The following is a 22,485-nucleotide window of genomic DNA, read 5'->3' as shown; positions in this document are numbered from 1 at the left end:
AGGCTCCAGTGATGACCTGGCAGGAGGCTGGGGACATGCTCTAGGCTGTGAGCCTCTGTGAGAGGTGGGTGGATACTTCCCCCATATCCCCACTCCTGGCTGCAGGTTCTGCATTTGGGGCCAGGAACCGAGTGCCCAGTACACCTCTGCAGACAGCTGCTCTGCATTGACTCCTGGTTCTTCCACTTAAAAGTTGTGGGATGTTAAGCAAGTTGCTATAAATTCTCAGACCTGTAATTTCCTAATCTATCCAATGTGAAGAAAGCAAGCCAAGCTCACAAAATGTTAGTGAGTCTAAAACAATTCACCCGTGGCGATCAGCGCACATCCCCAAGGAGCATAAAACAAAGTTGACAAAACTCCCCAGTGTTCTGATGTGACGTCCCCACCTCCTAGGACCAAGGGTCTAGCACAGAGTAGACGCTTAGGATGTATCAAGGCCCCATTGAACTCTGGGAGTTCTGGCTGTGCCCACTTTAATGATAAATGATCAGAGTGCTGCACTAAGGCAGCTTCACCGTGAAGCAGCCGTCTGGGAGGGCCTGGTGGTTCAGCTCCCGACTGCGGAAGGAGGCACCCTGGGGAAGTGCGCAGGGCTCTGGGCTAGAGTCAGAAGACTCAGCTGCTAAAGCCAAGCCCAGGCCTCCTACACTTTCCTACACTTCGACCCACCTGATGCCTCCTCTCACGGAGGCTCGAGCCCCTGGTGGTGGGTGCGGGGTGGGGGATCTAAGGGCTCACCTTGTCACTAGGCAATCCCTGTCCCAATCACCTCCATGCCTCTTTGCTAGGGCTTGTGGGTTGACAGTTGGAGTTTCAGGACCGCAAGAAAAGTGCCTTAAATAACACTTTCCTACAAATAAATAGCCATTTATTTTCCCATTGATTGGAGATGTTCGCTGTAGCACATCCTATGTGGGTCTGGTTCCTGCCTTTATTCTCTCCCTCACCGTGGTGCTCCCCAGAGGACTCCCTAACAAAATAAACCTTCTACATGTACATTTTCCTCTCCAGTCTGTTTCCAAGCCTCTATAAGAGGTTCAGCTAATACAGGTGTGCAGACCAGGTGTGCACATTTGCCTCCAAAAGTCCCACCAGAGTCTTGCCATCAAGGGAGCCTTCCCTAGTAGGCTGGGGAAACCAGTGAGAGAGCTAAAGCTCCAGGGTCCTTGCCCTCAGTGATTGGCATGCTAGCAGGGACTGGGCACTGTCCACAAATCTATCCCCAACTCCTTCTTGGATGCACGGCTACTAAATTACAGCCTCCCCTGCAGCTCAGCAGGCTGTGTCTGAGCTCATGGCAGTGGCAGGTGCACGTGCCTGTCACCCAGCCTAGCCCTGCTGCTTCTGTCTGGCTGACTGGAAGCTGATCTCAAAAGAATGCTCTTGCCTGGCAGAGCTTCCCCTGCATATTGAGGTCCCTGAATGACCAATGGAGGCCTGCAGTGTCCCTGAAGGCCTGGACCTTCTCTGTGCCATCCCAGGGGTGAGAAGTGCCCTGGCTTCGTGTGAGCTTTGTTGTTCCACGTGGGGCTACTCATAGCCTCACCTGCTCTGGCTCATTCCAGCTCTACAGGGGTGCTTTACGTGACATCCAGTAGACTCTCAGAAATGTGTGTTCTTATAGTCAAAAGTAAGGAATAAGGAGCTCTGATGTGAGACTTGTTTTCTGAAAGTATGCTGCACCCCTCCGAGGAGGGGCAATGGAACAATGGCAGCCCAGGAGTAGAAGTAGTTAGTTGGCACCTCTCAGGCATCAAAATAGTGAGTAAATACTAACACTTCAAATAGATCCTCTAGGAGAGCACACTGAAATTCACCAGAAACATGACAGGAATCAGACAGCAGAGGAGAGGGAAGCCTGCCGAGCTGGGACCCCCAAGGAGCCACAAAGGTCTCCGTAACACAGGGAAGAGGTGAGTGAGTGAGAGAACCCTGAAATTTCACACCTCCACCATGGACCTTTGCAATCCTAGCCACAGGGAGCCCCCGGGCCTCCAGATGAACACAGGGAGCCTGCTGGAGATGGTGCAGAGGCACTGTTCAAGCCTACATGGATCCCACAGGCTTTTCATCCCTGATCTGCCTGGTGCAGCCACTGCTGCCCGCCATGGAGGGGAACTGGGCACTTTTGTGTGCCCCAAAGACAGATACCGCAGCTGTGGTAAGGAGGAGTGGGTAGACGATGCTCTGCATGGCTTCCCACTGCTGCTCCTCTCTGCCAAACGGGACTTGCCTGCTTTGGTGACAGGCTGCCAGTGCCACCGCCCACCCCTGCCTGAGCATGACAGCCACAGCTCAGTGTTCTTCTGAGAGCCCAACCCCCAGAGGCTGCCCATTAACCCTTTCCACCACAGGCTTGCCTCTGCTGCCCCAGGCGAGGGAGGGAACAGGAAGTTCAAGTACCTTCCTGAGCTCCTAACAGCAAAATCCAGCTTTGGGCGAAAAGTGTGAGTGGGCCATGAGCCCAACAACTGCCATCGCTCATTGCCCCAGCTGAAGGGTCCTGCCTTCCTGAGTGAAAAGTGCACAGCACAGCCACCCTGCTATGCCTGAACATTGCAGCTGTGGCCTGGAGCCCTTGGGAATGCCCAGCCCCCACAGTCCTGTGATCTGTTCTCAGGCTCCAGGGGACCAGCCCACCCCTCCCTATCACAGCCAGCACCTGAACTCTGGGCTGGCTGGATCCTGGTCCAGCCACATCAGGACTCCTACATGCCATCTAGTGGGTCGTTGAGAAGTGTGGGAGTTTGGGAATTACCTAGCCCAGTCCAACATCGCTGGCACCTGACTCCTCCTTGGGCCTGAGTTTGGGCCCACCCAAGCAGCCAACACCACCATGATGACTCCCACCCACATGGCTGATAGGCAGAGCCGTTCCCCGTCTCCCCATGAGGCAGCGGCATTACCACATGGAGAACATCACCACATTGGAGAACAGGCGCGCCATACAACTGCCTGCATTGGGCTGAGTGAAGATCTTCTACCCTGAAGCCATTCCTGCAGAGAGCACACAGGACAGGCATTTTTCATCTCTCTCAGCCACACTGTGGCCTGGAGATAGACCACAGTGTGCATCTGAACTGAGACACACCAGCCCCAGAACAGGGGTGTGATAGGGAAGCTGATTGCATTCCTGCCTATCTAGGACATGGAGCCAGTGCAGCCCCCTCATCCCACCACAGAGACCTCTGTGCATTTCATCAGGCGCTCCCCCAGCCACCCCCATCAGGGCTGGTGCCTGTGCTTATCACTGGGGGTATTCGTGGGAATGCCAGGGTTCCAGCTCTGCCCAGCTGCATCCTCTCTTCCACCCTCCCAATCTACTCTGAGCAGGAAGCTCAGGGCACCTGGCATTCCACTGTCCAGTCCATCATCTGAAACAATAGAGAGCACCTCAGTGAGCAAAGGTCAAATATACCCATGGGCTTATGCCCCAGCCAGTAGTTAGTGAGCACCTCTCAGGCATCAAAACAGTGAATAAATACTAACACTTCAAATAGATCCTTTAAGAGAGCACGCTGAAATTCACCAGAGACATGACAGGAATCACAGACAGGAGAGGAGAGTAAAGTCTGCCGAGCTGGGACCCCTATGGACCGAAAAGGGGCTCCCTAACACAGGAAAGAGGTGAGTGATATATAAGTCAAGTAAGCCAGCTCTTATTTGTAAGTGCCACCTACTGGCCTGCAGGTTGAACTGCATGGCCCAATATAAAACAGAAGTGCACAGGGCTGCAGGAGGAAGTCCAAAACCCCTACCAACAAACTCTACAGTGACACCCTCAAGGTGGGGGAAGGGGGAGATAACAGAGAAAATATCCCACATAAATGAAAATAAATTTGAATATAAGAAGTGTCAGCTCCTCCAGATGAGAAGGAACCAGTGTAAAAATTCCAGCACCATGAAAGATCTGAATGTTGCAACAACATTCAATAATGACACTAGGTCTCTAGCAAAGAACCCCAACAAAAAAGAAAACCCCAAAATTACAGATAAAGAACTAAAAGTACGGATTGCAGGGAAGGTCAATGAGAACCTAGAGAAAATTGAAAACTAACACAAAGAAACCATGAAAACCGGGAAATGAAGGAAGAGATAAATACCTTTAAAACAACAACAACAACAACAACAACAGAACTTCTGGAAATAAAAAATACACTTAATTCCAAAATACAGTTAAAAGCTTTAATGATCCAAGCAGAAGAAAAAATTTTCAGATCTTGAAGATTGGTCTTTTGCTAACACAGACAAAAAATATAGAAAAATGAATTTTAAAAAAGAACAAAGAAATATGGGATTTTCACCAAAGCTATAACTTATAGACATTCCTGAGAGAGAAGAAGAAAAAGTAAGCAAACTGGAAAACATATCTAGGGGAATAATTCAGGAAAATTTCCTTAATCTTGCTAGAGAAGTAGACTTCAAAATATAAGAAACTCAGAATACACTTACAATTACAGAATGGGAGAAAATATTTGCAAATTATGCTGCCAACAAAGGAGTAATATCTAGAGTATATAAGGAAGTCAAACAACTAAACAGAAAAAAGCAAGCAACTCCATTAAAAACTGAGCAAAGGATATGAACACACATTTCTCAAAAGCAGCAAACACATGAAAAAATTCTCAACATCACTAATTATTAGAGAAAGGCAAATTAACACCACACTGAAATATCATCTTACACCAGTCAGAATGACTATTTTTAAAAAGTTAAAAAACAACAGATGTAGGTGTGGATGTAGAGAAAATGAAACATTCATACTCTGATGGTGGGAATGTAAATTAATTCAATGTCTATGGAAATCAGCTTGGAGATTTTTCAAAGAACTAAAAATAGAACTACCATGTTACTCAGTAATCCAATTACTGGGTATCGAGCCAAAGGAAAAGAAGCCATTATATAAAAAAGACACCTATACTTTTACATTTATCTCAGCACTATTCACAATAGCAAAGTCATAGAACCAATCTAAGTGTCCATCATTGGTTGACCAGATAAATAAAATATGGTATATATGCACTATGGAATATTATGCAACCATAAAAATTGAAATTATGTTCTTTGCAGCAACATGATGGAGGTGGAGGCCATTATCCTAAGTGAACTAACTCAGAAACAAAAAAACAAATACTGCATGTTCTCGCTTATAAGTGGGAACTAAACAATACGTATTTATCGACATAAGGATGGAAATAAGAGAGGCTGTGGACTCCGAAACAGGAAGGGGTGAGAGGGGGATGAGGGCTGAAACACTACCTATTGGAAACAATTTTCAGTATCTGGGTGATGGGTACACTAGAAGCCCAATCCCCACCAGTACACAATATATCCATGAAACAAATATGCACATGTGCCCCCGAATCTAAAATTTAGAAAGGCAGCCCACTTGCAACTCAGTCCACCTGCATGACCAAGGGTTGTGCCGCTTTTCCCCCTTCACCAGGGTGAGGAGCCCCTGACTGATACCAAACCTGGGGGATCAACTCAGCTGGAGAGGAGGAGGCAGGGCTGGAGTGGCCCACAGAAGGGTGGCTGGCAAAGTTCCCTCTGCCTGCCCCTGCTATCACTGTTCAACACAGAAAGCCTGGGAGGGTCCCTGTGGGTGACCAGGGGGGAGAGGTTCTCTCCTATGATGTCCTCTAAGCTCGCCTTCTTAATCTATGACTTCCTCCCTTGAGGGATGAGGAAGGATGACAGGCCCTAACCTGAGTTCACATTGGCTAAATTCCAAAGGCTCTCAAACCCCATTAACAAACATATGTTGATTTCACCAGGATCACATACAACTCTTCATTAAATTGCACATGCATTTCTCCTTATGGGGTCTCAGAGCCACAGAGACGGAAAGCAGCCTCTTCATGTTTATACATGGGTTAACACAGGAGCACAGACCAGCTGCAGAGGAGTGGGCTTGAACCTCCCAGGGCAGAAACATAATTGTCATTAGTTAGAGACAACCCAATCTGAGGAAGAAATAAAATCTCTCTACACTTTCAGGTTATTTTAATTCCCTTCTTTTACCCTATCTATCTATCTATCTATCTATCTATCTATCTATCTATCTATCTATCTTTTTATTTATTTATTTATTTATTTATTTATTTTGAGATAGGGTCTCGCTCTGTTGCCCAGGCTGGAGTGCAGTGGCAAAATCTCAGCTAGCTGCAACCTCCACCTCCTGGGCTCAATCAATCCTCCACCCAACCTCTTGAGTAGCTGGGACTACAGGCAGGCCATCCTGCCTGGCTAATTTTCATATTTTGGGTAGAGATGGGGTTTTGCTATGTTGTCCAAGTTGGTCTTGAACTCCTGGACTCAAGCAATCCACCTGCCTTGGCCTCCCACAGGCCTCCCGTGAGCCACCATGCCTGACCTCCCTTTCTGCCTAATGAAAGCTTCCCCACACTTTTCCTGGTGTCATGAGTACAGTGAACATTTTCTCCCTGAGTCTTGAGAGACACACAATTCCAGGCACCTTATAAAGTTGCCTTGGCTGCTCTGGGCACATTCGTATATGGCTGTAGGCATTAGGCAGCTGGGCCAGGCAGTCTAGCACCAGAGGGTGCACTGTCTGGCTGTCCATCCATTCCCACACCTGCACGGACATGTGACCCACCTCTCGGCACCCTGCCCATGGGGCTGCACACAGGCCATGCACCTGCTCGCCAGGCACCAGGCACCCTGGTCATAAATAACTCCACCTGTCCAGCAATGAGGTGGGAACACTCAATTCTTTGTGAAAATCTCTGTATTTACAGTACCAGAAGTGTGTGCATTTTGTGAAACAAAAACTGTCTAAAAAACAAAGCAAGACAAAAAAATTGATGAAGCCAGGCCTCCCACTGCAGGAAGAATGTTGAGAAGTAAAGTGTGGAGGGGTGGCATGTTCTCTTTAGCACCCACGGTTGTTCAGGGAATGAGCTTCCAAATGGAGAAAAACCAAATGACTGGGTCCCGTCCACCCCCAGGGGCTCTATCACCCTTTTCCATTTCCTCAACATTGACCTGGCTTATTTCTCTGGACGCCTTGTGCAGGGTGTTGTGTGCTTGGAAAACTCTCTCATAACCAGCTAGGGAAACAGATGTGCAGACACAGAGGGGAGAGTCTGGGGAAGGGTGGGAGAGGCCCACTTTCCAACATCGCAGCTGGCAGGACCCAGATGCGGAGTCCAGGCTGCAGCAGGACAGGAGGGTGCAAGATGGAGAAGGGGGACAAGAAAGAGTAACTCCTCGGGATGATGGCATTGAAGGTCAAAGTCATGTGACTTAGAGAAAGCCCCAAAGCCCTATACACAGAGGCAAGCCATTGCATTGAAGCCTTAAAAGAAAAAAAAAAAAACATGGAGCGGGGACATTGCCATCCAAATTAGTCAATACTGTTTAAAACCTAAACCTGATATATTTTTAACTTGTACTTACCTTTCAAAAATTCTATGGAAAAGTATAGATATTGCATTCTACTAGATGGGGGAGGTGGAGAGCAGTTGATTTACTCTCAAGATAGATTAGGTATGACTGGACAACCTCAGCCACAGCCCTTGGTCTGTGTGGGTGGCACCTTGGGCCATCCTGCAGCCACTGTCTGCACATGCTGGATGGTAGGATCCTGTCTGTTGACACTCATCTCTGTTGGGGCTGTGCTTCCTTCTTTGGGGACAAATGACTAAGAGGGGAAGTTTATCTTCTCTAATGAAATGAGGAAAATCTGCTGAAATTTGCCTGGTTTGGGGGACAGTGTGGGGTATCTAGAAAGAGAACTCACATTTCCAGAAAGACCCTCATTGCCTTCTGGGACACATTCAGAATTTGAATAGCCAAAAAAATGGAAAGCAGGGACAAGGATGTGAAGAGTATAGCAAATAAGATACACAAATATTTTTCATTGCAAAAAAGCTAGGGAGGGAGATACAGCATTGAATTCATGTTTCAAAGACTTTGGGGCTTTTTTTAGAGAGGAATTTGGCCTAAGACCTCATGGTCCCACCCCTTGGTGACAGATGAAGTTGGGGCGGTTAGGAGTGGAATGCATCCATGCCTGGCATCCCCACGGCACCAGGGAGCTTTATTCTGGCAGGTGCAGTATAAATCCAGCTCATTCAGAGGACAAGCTCCCTGGTGACAAACCCTTTGGTTGATTAGCAAGAATTCAACACCTTTGACCACAAACAAAGCCTCAATGTGTATGTCCAGTTCAGCAACAAAGGCCTGTTAATCTTGGGTGTTTGGTGCCTTAGAAGTTGGGCTCTGGGGGAGGCAGTGACAAAGGGGGTTCTGCAGGGTGCCCGAGAAGAGCAGGGAGCAGTGGCAGCATCCTGGAGGGAGGCCTTGGGCACCTAGTGGGGAGGAGGTGGCACCTGGAGGAGCAGGTGATGGGGAGGCACTCCCAGCTGGGTTGAAGGCAGCTCTTCGCGTTGCAGAGTCTGCTTGGGAAAAGTACTCCAGGCTGTGTCTCAGGCACATCCTTGGGCGGCAGGGAGCCTGTGGTAGGGAAAGGCACTCCTGACTGTGTGGAAAGCAGATCCTTGGGCAGCAGGGACCATGTGTGCATTGGGACTGTGCAAGGGCTAAGCTGAGGTACCTCCCCTGTAGGGAAGAGAAGAGAGAGAAGGTCACTGTGACAGCATTGGAATTGGACTCAGAAGGCTGCAGTTGCCTTGCTAAAGGGGTGGGGTCAGGACCCATCGGGACCCACAGGGTGGGCCTTGCTGTGCTCCTCGTTTCTCCCCTAGGTGCTGCCTCCAGCCTGGACTCCTCCGTCCAGACCTAGCTCAAGTGTCAAAAGTACCCCCTTCCTCTCTGGGCAGCCCTGGGTCTCTGACTCTGGACTCCCTCACTTGGGGTTGAACTTGTCTTCTTCCCCCTGGGGGTCAGGAGGAGGCCCCAATTACCTCTGTGCCCCAGCATGGCCTGGAAGGCTCTAGTGAGCATGTGGAAGGGATGAGCGCTCACCACAGCCCTCAAGGCTGGCTCCAGGGACCCTTGGGTGGGTGACGAGCTGAGAAGGCAGCAGCTCCATGATTCCCTTGGTTTGGGAAGAGGATGATCCAGACCCGTAGGAATAGCTAGTTCTGTCTTGCAGGACCAGTTGCTTTGCTTTCATCCTGGGCACACACCAGTGTAGCCAACCCACCACCCACACAGCTGCAAGTCTGTGATGCCTTTCTCTCTGCTGGTTTCTTATGCTCATGATTGGGCAACCCTGTCTGAAGACTTGATCAGGGCCTTTCAAAAAGGCCCTCAGGGTCACTTTAAGTAAGGTCAAAGGGACTGGGGTTCATTCCAGCCTCTAACCACAGGCAAGCCACTCAGCCTCTTGGGAATGGCTTTTCCATCTCTCACATGGGTCCAGCAATACTAAACACTGATTGGTCACCCCAAGTCTATTCTTCCTGTCTTCCTTACTAATGAGACCTGATTTTGTTAAGAGAGGCAATGTAAAATGACCTTTTTCCAGTCTCCCTTGCTGAGCAGCATGGCCACGTGAATGCATTCTGGCAATGGAGTATAAATAGGAACTGTTGGGCATTGCTTTAAAGAAGCCTGCTTTCCCTTTTTCCTTCTTCTTCCTGCCTGGAGTATGAGTGTGATGCCTGGAGCTGCAGAAACCATCTTGTAAGCATGAAAGCAAATTGAAAGCCTGGCCTTTTCAAGGATAATTGTTCGGTTTCCCCAAAGCTGTTCTCTTGGGGCTTAGCAGGCAGGCAATCAGATAACAGTCTTTCTCAGAGCCCCTCAGCTCTCCCATTTCTCAATTTGTATAGGCTGTCCTCTGTTTCTGGAATGTTCTTCCTAATGTTGTCTGCCCAGTGAACTGCCGCTCACCTTTTCAGACTCAGCTCCCGAGTGGCCTCCTCCAGGAAGCTCCTTATCCTTGCTCCCAGCTAAAGTGACCACCCTGCTTGGTCTTTCTGGTCATGTGCTGGCAGAAGGCTGAGCCCGTTGTGGGAATTGCCCTGTCCCTCTAGATGTGCCTGTCCCTGCTCTGCATGCATGAGGACTGTAACTGCATCCCCTTCCGCATCTGTGGCTGGAGGGCTGCAGCAGGCTTCCAGGATGCCGGTGGGCATATGCCACTTCGCCTCGACCTCCCCATCTGTGATGTGGCGCTGATGATACCCACAGACCACGGCAGGAGCAGCAGCCCATCGACGCCTGTGGTTTCCCTGGCGTGGGGCCTGCTCAGCTCCTTCTCCACTCAAGCCCACCCTTCCCAGGCTGTCTGGAATCCCAGGGGTTCCCTGCCAGGCCAATCTCAGCCTGATGGTCCCCAGGAAACCCTCCATTCCTCACAGGTGTTCCCCAGAGCGTGCAGACTTTGAGCTTGCTTGAACCTGTCATTCATGCATAAAGCCTCCCCTTGGGCATGTGAGTGACAAGTGCCTCAAATGCTGGATTCCCTTATGGAGATGGTCCCTCTCTTACTGACAGAGACCCTTCTCCCCTCTAGACCCCGTCCTGGGACCTGCCCTCTCCTGCACCTGCCCTGCTAGTCCCCATCCAGGATGATGCTCACTTTCCCCTTGTGCCCTCTCAGACCCTGTCCTGAGCCACCTGTGTCTGCAGCTGCCTGTCCACCCTCCTCCGTGCCTGATTGGGCTCCCGCCACCTGTTCAGGGATTTAGGCTTCCTTCTTAGTACAACCCAAGTGTGTCAGCCTGCTCTCCCTGGCTCCACCTATCCCCAAATTTAGTCCTCCCAGGATCATCTTCCCTCCCAGCTCACACCCTCCAGAGAAGCTCTGCACTGCTGGCAGGATCCAGTCCCTCCACCCAGCCTGCACGCCAGACCTTCCCCTGCCAGGCTCTTGGGGTCTCCACATCCTGCTTTCAGGCAATCATAGCCCGGCTACTAGAAGAGCTGGCCATGCCCTGGCACCCTCCCTTGCTCCTCTGCCTTGCGGGCTCTGCTCCTCTGCCTTAAGTACTCTGCTCCTCAACTCTCCAAGTTGCATGTCCAAGTCCAGCCATCCTGAGCCTCAGCCTCAGCTCTGATGCTGCCTCTGACAAGCTGCCTTCCCTGAAGGCGAATACCCTGGTCCCAAAGCTCCAGAGCACTAGAGTTGAGCCTCTTTCTCTTTCTCCAGACAGCCTCTCTCTCTCCTTGCAGCACAGAACTGGGGGCTCCTTCACATCACGAAACCCTCAACTTCCCTGCCCCAGGTCACACACCAAGTTCAAGGCTGAGCACAGAGCAAGAGCGACCAGAGACTCCATGGACTTGGCCCAGACCTCAGCCTGGAGGCACAGGGACAATTTCTTTCCACTTCTCCTTTGGGCCCAAGAAGTCTCAGCACCGTATTCCACCCACCACTACCCCCTGACTACAGGCCAACTGGACTCAGGACACAGGACACTTCATCAGGACGTCTGGGCCACAGTCCTGGCCTCAGAGGTGGCTCTGTCAGGGGGGCTCAAAGCCCCACCTCACTCCTCCTGGCACCACCCAGACTATAAGGCCCAGGCAAGATCTCACCTGCTGGTCAGTGCTCTCCTCTGTCCACTCAGGCCTCAGCTTCAACCTTCTTGCCTCTAAGCAATCCCTGTGTGCAGCAGGGCCATTGTGTTCACACCCTCTTCTGGCATGGTTAGGAGGCATGGTGGGAACCAGAAAGGATAATGCCACTCCCAGAAGGAGACGGACCCTCCTCCTGGCACTGCCAACCCAGCCTGGGGGATCTGTGGTGGCATTGTGAGGGGCTGCCTGTGCTCGTTTTTGTGGGAGGAGGAGGTGCCAGCTATGAGGCTCCAGGGCACCAGGGGCCTGCTGACTGCCAGCCACTCATTTCTCCCTGCCTTCCCTCAATTTTGACACAAGTGCTGGGTCCCTAGGCAAGACAGAAGTCCTCCCAGGGACATTCCAACATCAGACCCCGTATTATCTTCCTTTCTCCTCCTTAATGTTTCTCTTTCTTTATTTCCAGAGCTCCTCTTTCTTTTTCTATGCTAGGCGCTTTACGCACCTATTCTTCACTTCTCAGAGTAAAGCCCTGCAGAAACACTGAGACACAAATAATGGGTGATCCATGCTTCTCCTGGGTTGGGGGCTAAGGTGGACATCTTTCCGGATGTGAGGAGAGAGGGTGAGGCAAGGTGGGGACACAGCAGGCCACCTCTTCTCCACAACAGGATGAGGGACAAAGGGTAGGTTCCCCTCCCAGTATTCTCCCTGTCAAGCACTAAAAGGAGTCTGGCATGCAATTGCACCGGAGGTTCTTAGATGTGCTGGTGCTCTCCTGGTGTCCTGGACAGCTGATGAGCCAGAACCGTCCACATTCATGCTGATGCTGCAGTGGGCAACTGCCACCAGGTGCAGACCACTGGCAGACAGGCCTGGACTGGATCTGGCTATACAGGCTCACCTTGCCATTCCCTTAGCCTTGCCATTCCCTTGGCCTTGCCATAGCATAGCCTAGCATTCTTTATGTATGCATTTCATTTTATCCTTATTTTTGAGACAAGAAAGGTGAAAGTTGGAGAAGCTAAACCACTCAACTTGGTTGAGCCATGTTCTTCTATGGTCACCCTTGAAAATACCAAAGGGGCTTCTCACTTCTCTACAGTTATGCCCAAAACAGGTTCCTGTTCATACATGTCAGATCTGAAGTGTTTCCTTGTGAAGCTGAGAAACAACCAAAAGTATATTCACAGGACCGTGTCTCACTAGAAATACTCATTCATTTATTCAACAGAGAGCCCTGTATCTGTGAACCCAGATGCAAGACAACGGCTACTTGTGGAAAATATACTCCTGTCAACACTGACCTGCAGGGCTGGGACGTGTCTGTCTTCCACACCCTGCATCCATGTGACACTGACTGTCATCATGAACAGATTGACAAGGACAATATTTGATTTCCTACCTTTGGTTCACCAACTCCAAGCTGCCCCAAAATATTCACACTGGCTGTGTCTTCTACTTGAAAGGAATCCCCCAGATTTTTACTCCACTGACTTCTTATCATTTTTTCTCAGTTTAACTGTCACTCCCTCCCTCTTCCTCTCCTTTTCTCCCAAGAGAGTCTTCTCTGGCCAACCAGGCATTTGTTGACACATTAATGACTTTTAATCCTCTGGACAGTTTCTGTCACCATCCGACTCTCCCTAAGAAAATGCAAACCCTGCCATGAAAGTGAGACATTCTTCGTCTGGTTCATTTTGTCTTCCCAGCACCTGCTGTGGAATACATTTTTGCTGAATTAATGAATATGAATAAATCTGGGAATATTTTCCTTTGAACATTTTTTCCTTGTGACAAAGCTGGTCTTAAAATTAAGAAAAAAATAAAAATTTTCCACTGCTTTTATGCTTACCTAGACCTCTAGAATAAGAATTCATGGATAATGAAATCAAACTTATCTTTATTCTAGTTATTATTGGTAATTATATACGTATACATATATATCTCTCTTATACATTTAAATTATTTTGTATATATTTTAGTGTATCGTGAAATATGGCTTTTATCTTAGCTTTTCCCCAATAGCTTGCCAAAGTTTACAAAAACATTTGTGTTAAATCAAACTAAATTTGATCTAAGAAAACTTCTGTAATCGCATACTTGAGTTCTCACACATGAACTGCAACCTAACAAACTGAAACCCTAACTGAGAAGTCGGCTTCCGTCACAATAGCTGAGTCTTAGCCAATCACAGCAGCCGTGCTTCAGCCACTCATAGGGAGCCAATTGTTCAAACCATGTACAAATAAGGCAAATGCCAAGGTGTAACTAATCCAGATGTTTGTAGTTCACTTTCATTTTCTGTATGTCATTTCTTTTTCTGACCATACATCATATCTGACCATATGGTAGCCACAGACGCTCTCTGAATCTTTTCTGATTCTGATGTTGCCTGATTCACATTTTTTTCTTGATCAGTTAAACTCTGTTAAATTTAATCTGTTTAAATTTTTCTTTTAACAGATTTGGTGTCAGAAGATAAAAAGTAAAACTGCAAAAGACTGGAGAGGCTTCAAGATGACTGACTAGAGGCATCAAGAACTCACCTCCTCCACAAAGAGAAATAAAAACAGCAAGTAATCACACTTCAAGAAGAACATCTAAGAGTGAATGCTGAAATTCAATAGAAAAATGATGGGAAACATATGAGGCATGAAAATGGAAGATAGTGAGGCAGCAAGCTTGGCTGGGTTTGGCTGGGAACGCAGAGTGGCTCCTTAGTGCAACAAAAAGGTAAGTGAGAGATCCACAGTGGTTGACATTCTGACCATGGATTTTGTAACCATAGCCAAAGGAAAATCCCTCAACCCTCTAGACCCTGAGACTAGCGTAGGAAGATGCCTAGAGACTATCAAACAGCATTGCTTCAGTGGGAGCTCATGTGGGTCCCACCCCCCAGGTCCTGGGCAACTGTAGCTTTCTGCCATTTGGAGAGCCCAGCCACCACCAGACTGCATCCTGCCCTGGAAACCAACAGCCCCTGCATTTCCACATCCCTAGAGCTCCACTGACATCTCCCTGTGTTCACCTGTAGGGCTTCAGTAGTGCAATGCCAACTGGACCCAGCAGAGCCTCCCCAGCAGTCTAGCACACACAGTGTACTGCATCTTGGGGAATGGACAGTGCAGCACAATAGGGAGGCTGCCTCCCCAGTGTGCTGAGAAGCTGCCCTCAGAGAAAAAGGAGCCAAGGTGTGGGTTGCTTAGAGCTTGAAAACTGTCTACCTGGGGCAGTTATCATGGACAGCAACCTTGTTCCCACCCCAGCAGTAAGACTGCCATGCACATGCCTTGAGGGCAGGGTCTGCTGCTGCTCACTGCATCTGTTATTGCCGTCACTGGGGCCAAAGCACATGCCACTTGACAGTGACTTTGCCCTTTTCAGCAGCAGAACCACTGCATACTTGCATGCCCCTTACTACTGGTTTTCTCTGTTGCTGCTGCTACCACTGCTGCTGCCACCCCAGCTGGCGGCCAAATCTCACACTACCCAGAGCCTAAGAACTCCTACTTATGGCTGGAGCCACTGTAAGCAACCTGCCCATAATGGCCCAGCCATTTGCACATACCCTGAGGACAGTTTCCCCTGGCCCACTGCTGCCACTGCCACAGTCACTTGAGCACTCTGCCAGCGGGCCTGAGGATCCCTCCATTTTGCCAACCACAGCCATCACCTGAGTGTTCCACTGGGGGGCCTGAGGATACTCCCACCCACCCTGACACTGCTTACCTCAGTGCCCAAGCACACTGCCTGGGGGCCTAGGGATTGCCCCCACTCTGTTCACCATTGCTCGCCTCTATGTACTCCTCCTAGGGGCCTGATGACGGACCCACCCAGCCTACCACTACCACCATAGCCAGCATCCATTTGCATGTACCACTTTGGGTTTAGGGAACTGACCTACCCAGCCATCACTAACACTGACGTGTGTTCCTTTAGAGCCTTAGGGTTGCTGTGTTATTGCTATTGTCAACACTCGCTCCACACATGCTGCCAAGGGAAGGACCTGCCCCAGCCAGGCCTACCACTATGACTGTCAGCACCCAAGCCAGCCACATGGAGGCCTGAGAACTGCCCATTTCTACCTGCTGACACTAGTGCCTGTGTACACTACCTGGGGTCCCAAGGACAGGTAAACTTACCCTGCCACTGCCACTGTAGCAGGACGAGCCGCAGACAAAACCTCTCAGACACCGAGTTATAGAAGGAAGGGCTTTATTCACCTGGGAACATCAGCAAGCTACTGCCTTAAAATCTGAGCTCTCTGAGTGCATAATTTCTGTCCCTTTTAAGGGCTCACGACACTAAAGATTTCACATGAAAGTGTCATGATTGATTTGAGCAAGCAGGGGGTACATGACAGGGGCTGCATGCACCGGTGGTCAGAGAGAAACAGAACAGGGCAGGGAGTTTCACTACGTTCTCTTATACAATGCCTGGAATCTATGAATAATATCGGTTTCTAAGTTATGAGTTGATTTTTAACTACTGGGTTTAGGCCAGGCAGGCCCAGGCCTGGTTTTGGGCCTGGCGCCGGGCTGCCTGTCTTTGGTTTTACTTCCTTGTTTTTTTCTTAAAACAGCTACCGAGCATAAAACAATATAAAACAGTATGAGAGGGTCTCTCTCTTTCCTCACCACCATCAGGGTTTGAGGGCACACCCACCTAACATCCCCAACCCCAGCAAAACATCACCACAGCCTCCACCAACAACCACAGCCTGAGCCACTGGGGAAATCACACACCACTGATGCTGCTTAGAGTTGAAGAAATCATAGAGAGACTACATTGCTTCACACACTCAGAAGCAAAGCTAAAGTTTCTGACCCAATAAAAACCATATATACATCTTCAGGAAAAAGCCAATCCAAAATATACGAAGAAGCAACTGTTACAAAAGATGTGCAGATATCAATGTAAAACATAAGAAACATGACTAAACAAGGAAATATGGCACTTTCAAAAGATTACAATAATTCTTTAGCAACAAATTCCACTGGAAAAAAAGTATGAAATGTGGGGAAAATAATTTTTTAAAATGATATTATAAAAGCTCAGTAAGATACAAGAGGATATAAACAAATATAAAACGTTAGAAATCAACTGAGGATATTGTCATGCGCGTCCATGTGAAGAGACCACCAAACAGACTCTGTGTGAGCAGTAAAGCTTTTTAATCACCTGGGTGCAAGGCGGGCTGAGTCCGAAAAGAGAGTCAGCGAAGGGAGATAAGGGTGGGGCCATTTTATAGGATTTGAGTAGATAAAGGAAAATTACAGTTAAAGGGGGTTTGTTCTCTGGCGCGCAGGAGTGGGGGTCGCAAAGTGCTCAGTGGGGGAGGTTTTTGAGCCAGAATGAGCCAGGAAAAGGAATTTCACAAGATAACGTCATCACTTAAGGCAAGGATCGGCCATTTTCACTTCTTTTGTGGAGGAATGTCATCAGTTAAGGCAAGAACCTGCCATTTTCACCTCTTTTGTGGTGGCATGTCATCAGTTAAGGTGGGGGCAGGGCATTTTCACTTCTTTTGTGATTCTTAGGTTACTTCAGGCCATCTGGGTGTATTCCTGCAAGTCACAGGGGATGCGATGGCTTGGTTTGGGCTCAGAGGCCTGACAGATATGAATAAAAAATTCACCAGAGAAATAGATATAATAGAAAAAAGAATCAAACAGAAATCCTTAAAGTGAAGAATTCAATGCATAAAATAAAAATTTATTCAAGAGCTTCCACAGTAGAGTGGAACAAAAAGAAGAAAGCGTCTCAGAACTTGAAGGCAGGCCTTTTGAAATAACCCAGCCAGAGCCCCCCTCCCCATGCCCCACTCACATAAAAGAATTTTAAAAAATGAACTAAACCTACATAACATATGGGACACTATAAAACAACCAAAAACAGAAATTTAGGGTGTTCCAAAAGGTGAAGATGCCAAAGGTATAGAAAACCTAATTAACAAAATAGTAGCTGAAAACTTCCCAAATTTGGTAAGAGATTTAACATTCAGATACAGGAAGTTTAGAAATTCACAACTAATTAAAACCTCAAAAGGTCTATTTTACAGCACATTATAGTAAACTGTCAAAAGTCAAACAGAATTCTAAAAAGAGCAAGAGAAAGGAAAAAGCTCTGGTCACATGTATGGGAAGTCAGATCAGACTAACAATTTCTTAGCAGTAACCGTATAGGCCAGGAGAGAATGGCATAATACATCTAAAGTGCTAAAAGGGGGGGAAAAACCTGTCAGCCAATAATACTATCCCTAACAACATTATTCTTTATTAAAAAATGTGAAATAAATGTTTATTCATCATCACTAGACCAGAGGGAGTCCTATGCCTGGAAATGAACGAATGATATCTACCATCATGAAAACATACAAAAGTCTAAAACTTGCTGTTAGAGCTAACACAGAAATAACAAAAAGAACTCAAATGTTACCACTATAGAAAACTACCACAACACAATGATAAACTATGAGAGAAAGGAAGGAAAAATATACAAAACAATCAGAAAAAAATTTAACAAAATGACAGAAATAAGTCTTCACATATCAATAATAACCTTGAATGTAAATGGATTAAATTTTCCACTTAAAAGATAAAGTCTGGCTGAAGGAAGTTTGAAAATACCCCAACTATATGCTGCCTACAAGAAACTCACTTCACATGTAAACACATATAGACTAAAAGGAAAGGAATGAAAAAAGATATATCACACAAATAGAAACCAAAAGTGAGCAGAAGTAGCTATAATTATATCAGATAAAACAGACTTTAAGACAAAAGCATTACAAAGTGACAAAGAAGGTCATGCTATATAATGATAAAGGGATCAATTCAGCAAGAAAATACAATTTTAAATATATATGCACCCAACACCGGAGCCCCCATATACATAATACAAATATTATTAAACCTAATATACTTCAATACAGTAGTTGTTGGGGACTTCAACACTTCACTCTCAGCATTAGACACGTCATCTAGAAAGAAAACCAACAAGGAAAAAATAAATTTAAGCTACAGCTTAGAACAAATGGACCTAGGAGACATCTACAGAACATTTCTTCCAACAACTTCAGAATACATGTTCTTCTAATCAGCAAATAGAACATCATCCAAGATAGACCATAAATCAGGTCACAAAACAAGTCTCAACAAATTTTAAAAATATCAAAATCATACCAAATATCTTCTCAGACCATCATGGAACAAAGCTAGAAATCAATAACAAGAGGAACTTGGAAAATGTACAAGTACAAGGAAATGAATTGATGTTATTCTGAACACAATGAGGAAATTAAAAAGGAAATCAAAACATTTCTTGAAGTAAATGAAAATGGAAACACAACATACCCAAACATATGGTATACAGCAAAAGCAATGCTAAGAGAGAAGTTTATAGCAAAAAAGGCCTACATCAAAGAAGTAGAAACATTTCAAGTAAGCAATCTAATGATGCACCTCAAGGAATTAGAAAAGCAAGAACAAACCAAACCCAAAATTAGTGTAAGGAAAGAAACAATGAAAATCAGATCAGAGTAGAACTAAACGAAATTGGCTAAAAATACAAAGAATCAATGAAAGGTGAAGTTGGTTTTTTGGAAAGATAAAGTGGATAAACTGCTAGTTAGACTACCCAAGAAAAAAAGAGATAAGACCCAAATAAACGAAATCAGAAATGAAAAAGGAGACACAATAACTAATAGTACAGAAATACAAAACACATCAAAAACTATTGTGAACAACTATTTGCCAAAAAACTGGAAAACCTATAGAAAATGGATAAATTCCTGCACACTTACAACCTACCAAGGTTGAAACAAGAAGAATCAGAAAACCTGAACGGACCAATAAGGAGTAACAAGATTGAATCAATAATGTAAAAATCTACCAACAAAAAAAAGCCCAGGACTGTATGGCTTCACTGCCAAATTCTACCAAACTTTTGAAGAACTAATGCAAATTCTCCTCAAGTTATTCTAAAAAAATAGAAGAGACCTCATAGAATGAGGCATTATCCTGATACCAAAACGAAACAAGAATGCACCAAAAAAGGAAAACTACAAGCCAATAACCCTGATGAACACAGACACAAAATATCCTCAACAAAATGCTAGCAAATTGAATGAAACAGCACATCAAAAAGATAATCCTGCCATGATCAAGTGGGATTTACTCTGGGGATGCAAGGATGATTTAACATACACGAATCGATAAACATGATATATCACATCAACAGAATGAAGGATAAAAACCATATGATCATCTCAATAGATGCTGAAAAAGCATTTGATAAAACCCAAAAAAATGCTTTTTGACTGAGAGGAGCCGGGCACATTCCTCAGCCCCGGGCTCAAAACAAACAAGCCCAATACAAACACATCCCATCCTCCCATCCCACCACATATCGCCATATATCTCTCAAACTTCCTGAGCCCAGTACAAACACATCCCATCCTCCCATCCCACCACATATCGCCACATATCTCTCAAACTTCCTGAGCCCAGTACAAACACATCCCATCCTCCCATCCCACCACATATCGCCATATATCTCTCAAACTTCCTGAGCCCAGTACAAACACCACCTGGAAAAGTCTCCGATAAGGAGGCAGCCGTTCAAAGTTTTACTGAAAGCGCGGGAACCAAAAGAATTCCTTTGTTCCCCTGTAACTTTCGGCTATAAAAAGCAAACACTCGCATTGTTCGGGGCCCTCTTGTATGCTGTGTAATGGAGAGACCAAGTTCGAACTTGTTGTAAAGATCCTTGCCGCTTGGCTTTGACTCTGGACTCTGGTGGTCTTCTTTGGGGAACAGAGGGTCTGGGCATAACATCTGGGGGCTCGTCCGGGATTCCCCCAAGCCCACCAGACCCCTGGTCAACGGATCTACTAGGATCGATCTACTGATAGGTGAGCCGGCTCGTCTCCGTTTGTCTGTCTGTGTCTGTTCTGAATCTGAATCTGTGACTCGCGAGGTCTGAAACTGGAGCTGGCACAGTCCTGGCAGACGCGCTATAGGACGGCCAGTGGAGACCGGTGGGAGACGTCCCCTGGCGCTCGTCTGATCTAGCTTACGATCTGAACTGCCCCGACTGCCGGTTTGGGGTTTGGGCAGTAGCTGTTTCTGATCTGAACTGCCCCGACCGCCGGTTTGGGGTTTGGGCAGTAGCTGTCTCTGATCTGAACTGCCCCGACTGCCGGTTTGGGGTTTGGGCAGTAGCTGTTTCTGATCTGAACTGCCCCGACCGCCAGTTTGGGGTTTGGGCAGTAGCTGTCTCTGATCTGAACTGCCCCGAGCGCGTTTGCGGTTTGGGCAGTAACTGTCTCTGATCTGGGCTGTCGGAGCATGATCGCGACTAAATATCATTAATAAGTCAGATCAGATTTTCTTTGCAGGGATTCAAACCCACATTCCTTTACAGGAAGGGACTACAAATTATTACAGGATGGGTAATACCCAGAGCACCCCTCTATCTCTCTTTACAAATAATTTCAAAGAAGTAAGAGCAAGGGGCCATGATCTTGGTATGGAAATCAGGAAAGGAAAGCTAATTACTCTGTGTCGCTCTGAATGGCCTGCCTTTGATGTAGGGTGGCCACCCGAAGGGACCTTCCGACTTGCGGTCATCACTAGGGTAAAGTCCAAGATTTTCCTACCTGGGCGTGCGGGCCACTTAGATCAAATCCCATATATCCTCATATGGCAGGACCTTGTTGAGAACCCGCCTCCTTGGCTGTCCCCTTTCCAATTAGCCTCTGAACCCTGTAAGACACTGGTTGCTCGACCACTAAAATCCAAGCAACCAACTGCCCCCCCCATCCTGTTCTACCTGATAGCGGGGACCCACTGTTCACAGAACCCCCTCCGTACCCCTCCAGGCCCCAGGCCCTGACCCCCCGGACTGAGTTGCGGGAGGGAGCAGGCGGAGGGGAGGCGGCCGGCACACACGGGCCCACTGACAGGGAAGGTAACTTTGAAGGGCCAGCGGGGCGGACGCGAGGGTGCACTTCGCAGGCTAGCCCCCCCCAGTCGCCTGACTCCATGGTGGCTTTACCCCTTCGGGAAATAGGACCCCCAGATGACACAGGAATCCCCAGGCTCCAGTACTGGCCATTCTCCACCAGTGATCTGTATAACTGGAAGACTCAGAGTGCTCGGTTTTCAGACAACCCCAAAGATTTACTGGTTTTACTGGATAGTGTCATGTTCACCTACCAGCCCACTTGGGATGATTGCCAGCAGCTCCTCTGAATCTTGTTTACCACGGAAGAGCGAGAGAGAATACAGGTAGAAGCTAGAAAGCTGGTCCCGGGGGACGACGGTCAACCGACTGCCAACCCCGACCTCATAAACGCGACCTTTCCTCTGACCAGGCCAGCGTGGAACTACAACACGGCAGAAGGTAGGGGACGGCTACACCTTTATCGCCAGACTCTAATGGCAGGTCTCCGGGCAGCTGCTCGCAAGCCCACTAATTTGGCTAAAGTATATTCTATTCTGCAGAGAAAGACAGAGAGCCCAGCCACCTACTTAGAAAGATTAATGGAAGCTTTTAGACAGTACACCCCCATAGATCCAGAGGCTCCAGGAAGTCAGGCAGCTGTTGTAATGTCTTTCGTAAATCAGGCAGCCCCAGATATTAAAAAAAAACTCCAGAAATTAGAAGACTTGGAAGGAAAGTGGATTCAAGACCTCCTTCAGATAGCCCAGCGGGTTTACAATAACAGAGATACTCCAGAGGAAAGGCAATTTAAGGTCACTGAAAAAATGACCAAGGTCCTGGCAGCAGTGGTACAGAAAGAGCATCTACAGCTAGAGTACACCCAACCTAGGCGGCCCCCAAGGCATGATAACCTGAGAAAAGGCCAATGTGCCTACTGCAAGGAGGCTGGCCACTGGGTAAGAGACTGCCCCAAAAAGAAACAACGAGGACAGGGAACCCCTAGGTCTACACCCGTACTAGTCACTCAAGATGAAGACTAGGGAAGACGGGGTTCGGATCCCCTCCCCAAACCTA

At 47.4% G+C, this 22,485-nt stretch overlaps 1 protein-coding gene across 9 annotated transcripts in view; it reads right to left on the bottom strand.

Moving 5' to 3' along the window:
- The window catches only part of LOC105486681 (anthrax toxin receptor-like), an 84,712-nt gene that overhangs the window by 6,352 nt on the left and 55,875 nt on the right, over positions 1–22,485 (bottom strand). For 7 of the 9 annotated variants that reach the window (XR_011607885.1, XR_011607890.1, XR_011607887.1 and 4 more), the window contains one exon: positions 8,289–8,589. The exons of the other annotated variants lie outside the window; for them this stretch is intronic. The gene's annotated coding sequence lies outside the window, so the exon portion shown is untranslated. Of the gene's footprint in view, positions 1–8,288; positions 8,590–22,485 lie in introns of those variants that run through there. 9 annotated transcript variants of the gene reach the window in all.

Source organism: Macaca nemestrina, chromosome 9, assembly GCF_043159975.1.
Source record: "Macaca nemestrina isolate mMacNem1 chromosome 9, mMacNem.hap1, whole genome shotgun sequence".
In the NCBI taxonomy this organism is placed as follows: Eukaryota; Metazoa; Chordata; class Mammalia; order Primates; family Cercopithecidae; genus Macaca; species Macaca nemestrina.
Note: the sequence above shows the minus strand (reverse complement) of the source record. Positions and strands in the feature narration are given on the sequence as shown.